At 40.1% G+C, this 3,053-nt stretch overlaps 1 protein-coding gene across 1 annotated transcript in view; it reads left to right on the plus strand.

Moving 5' to 3' along the window:
- c1h16orf87 (chromosome 1 C16orf87 homolog) overlaps positions 1-1,172 on the plus strand; it is a 12,392-nt gene extending 11,220 nt beyond the window's left edge. The window contains exon 4 of the mRNA XM_027174272.2: positions 1-1,172. This exon is cut by the window's left edge and continues 524 nt beyond it. The gene's annotated coding sequence lies outside the window, so the exon portion shown is untranslated.
- The last annotated feature ends 1,881 nt before the right edge of the window (positions 1,173-3,053 follow it).

The raw sequence follows: 3,053 nt of genomic DNA on the forward strand, positions 1-3,053 counted from the left end.
ACATTTACAATGTATTAAAGGAATATTTAGGCCAAAATATATATATATATATATATATATATATATACACAAATTAGTATAGCTAAGACTTCTTGATTGTTTAAGGTGAAAGGAATGTTAATAGCTACCAGTTTAGCATGAAAACACACCATTTAGCGTAGCAGGGCTACTTTTACATCTGCACAGAAAACATCCATATTAAATATATATATACAGTATATGAAAAAAAAATTTAGCTGTATTGTTTCGGTCAACCGTCAATCATTAGGCCACGCCCCCTTCTTGTGTGTGATGGAAGGTGGTCACACAGTGTGAGAAACATGCAGTTGCACAATGCTTAACTGGAGGCTTTATGCTTTCCTTTCACATTTCACACACAACATTGTTCAGCTTCTTGTATTATTATTATTATTATTATTATTATTTTTTTTTAATTGTTATTCTTTTTTTTGTTGTTTTTTTTACTTTAAAATGCAACAAATGTGAAGCGTCGAATTTCAGGTCCTGTTTAAATCTTGCAGTAATGAGCTTTTCTGGTTACGATTACAAGTGTGGACCTGACTGGAGATCCTCCAGAGGTCTTGGGTGAGCGATTAGATTTGGTCTTATAGTGTGTGTGGCTGCAGCCACAGAGAGTGATGACCTAAAGAAGAAGCCACTACTTGGGCTTAGAAAGCCCCACAGCGGACAGAAGGAGCTCCACAGTGGACAGAATGATCCCCTGCTTGGCCAGAGGAAGCCTCTCAGAGGAAGAAGCCCCTGCTTGGCCAGAGGAAGCCCCACATTGAACCTGACAGATAATTTAAGGTGTAAACAGGACCGTACTGTACGGAGTTCTTCATCCAGGTCACAGATCTAAACGTCATGTTTATCAGACGCCGTCTGTGTCTCTCACACCGAGCTTGTCGTAAACTGATCGACGACTCCTCTCTATTTATTTCGGACGTCCCCGTCAGCCGTTCTGCTTTGTAAATGCAAACGATCCAAAAGTATATTGGGTCTCTGAATATAACGCCGGGGAACGAACTTTATTTATTGGTGCTTTTCCGCTCTAATTTAAGGTCATCTTTTATTTTATGCACCACCACTTTTGTTATAATTAATGTTTATTTCACGAAGGGTTAAAAGCGAAAATGTGTAATAATCATCACAACTTTATTAAACATCAGAGGGGAACATCGTCTGCAAATCTGTTGGTTTTTTCAAAGGGAAGAAAAAACATTCATTTATCTATGATCATATTATATAGATATATTTATCTCCTGCTCTCTCTCGCTCCTTCTCTCTATCTCTCTCTCTTGCTCTGTCTCTCTCTCTCTCTCGCTCCTGCTGTCGCTCTCTCCCTCCTGCTTTCTCCCTCCTGCTCTCTCTCTCCTGCTCTCTCTCTCTCTCTCTCCCTCTCTCTCTGTGTGCTGTAGTTCACCTGTAAATGTTCCAGTTCCCTTTCTTTCACGCTCTGATGTAAACTGTCGTCTCTTTCTCTCTCACATGAACATAAGAACCGAAAAAGTCATTTCAAAACCTCGCTTTCCGCATGATACTGTAGAGTGAAAAAGTTTGCACACCCTTAGAACTGCCACTGAGGTATTTGGTCTCTTTCTCAGAATCGCTGTTTGTCACTTCTTCTTTATCTGGTACTAGATAAAGAAGACAAATATAATTTGTGGCGTGGTATTTTATTTGGTTTCACAGAACGCCTTTACAGGCCACGCCCACCTCTCTTTCAGTTCCCAGATCAGCCGAAGAGAGTCATTTTTCTGTTTAAATAGTCTTCAGGGTTTATACAGAATCAAGAACCAGTGAAATGGCTTTTGAGTCAACCAAAAAAAAAAGGAAAAGAAAATATGTATCTGAAACGAAACCTTATAAAGCACGTGAGATTCCTGCATGTGTGTTTTTGTATTCAGGGATTTGATTCATGACCACATGCTGCCATAACAGGGCATCCTGAATCCAAATGATGTCCTCTACACATACTGGGCTGAAACTGCAGTGTTTTTCTGTTTTCTTTAATAACCACAAGGTTGTGACTTCAGATATCAGGTGCCACTTTTTTTGGCACAAATCTCCTTCCGTCTCCACTGCGCTGTGTCGTTTATCTCCGAACCCCTTATCAGTAACCGACGTACAGAAATGTGACCTTATCTCTGATAAAACTGAAAGAGATTTAGCTCTGTAGCTCTTAATAATACAGGGCTATAAACAAGGACTTATGGGAGATGGTTTGTTTAACTTTGGTGTTTGAGCGTGTTATTGTGTTTAGTAAACTTTACCTGGGTGTGAAGAGAAGCGAGGAAGGCTTGTGTTAGGATTTGTATGGACGGGAAAAATGACTCTAAATAGTACAAAGTTTGGTGTCTGGATGGGAGGGGTAGTTATTTCTAGAGTTCAGTTTGTCTAGGAAATGATTCATGGTACTAATAATGGGATTCAGACAGCTTAAACCAGACAAAAACATTTCTAACTTTTTATTATATTATTAGCAGATATTAATAAAATATATATTTTGACCATTTGTGATATTTTGGATGATGAAGGATTGTGTAAAAGTTTGAAACCTCCTGCACTCCACTATATGACTTAGGCGGAACTGCTGTACAAACCCTGTTCAATCATGACAATGTCCCTGTACACTAAGCTCCCTGAGCTCCATGAAGACATGGTGTGGAGGTGAAGGTTGGAGTGAAGAACTCGAGTGTCCCTGACTCTGACTCAACACCACTCCACACCTTTGGGATGAACTGGAACTGGAATCTCCTCAACATCAGAGTCTGATCTCACCGATGCTCTTGTAGCTGAACGAACACAAATCCACACAGACACAGTGGAGCAAAGTGTGGAGAATGATTCTGGATCGAGATGTTCAACAAGAAGATATGAGTGTGATGTTCGGGGTGCACAAACTTTTGGCAAGGTTTTGTGTCTCATAGATTATTCATCCATTCAGCATTAGTAAGTGCTTTGTCATGGTCATGGAATATCTGGAGTCTGTAACGGGAACACCAGGCGTGAGGCAGGAATCCACTCTGGATGAGCAACATGAAACTCAACAC

The sequence above is a fragment of the Tachysurus fulvidraco genome, chromosome 1, assembly GCF_022655615.1.
Source record: "Tachysurus fulvidraco isolate hzauxx_2018 chromosome 1, HZAU_PFXX_2.0, whole genome shotgun sequence".
Lineage (NCBI taxonomy): Eukaryota > Metazoa > Chordata > Actinopteri > Siluriformes > Bagridae > Tachysurus > Tachysurus fulvidraco.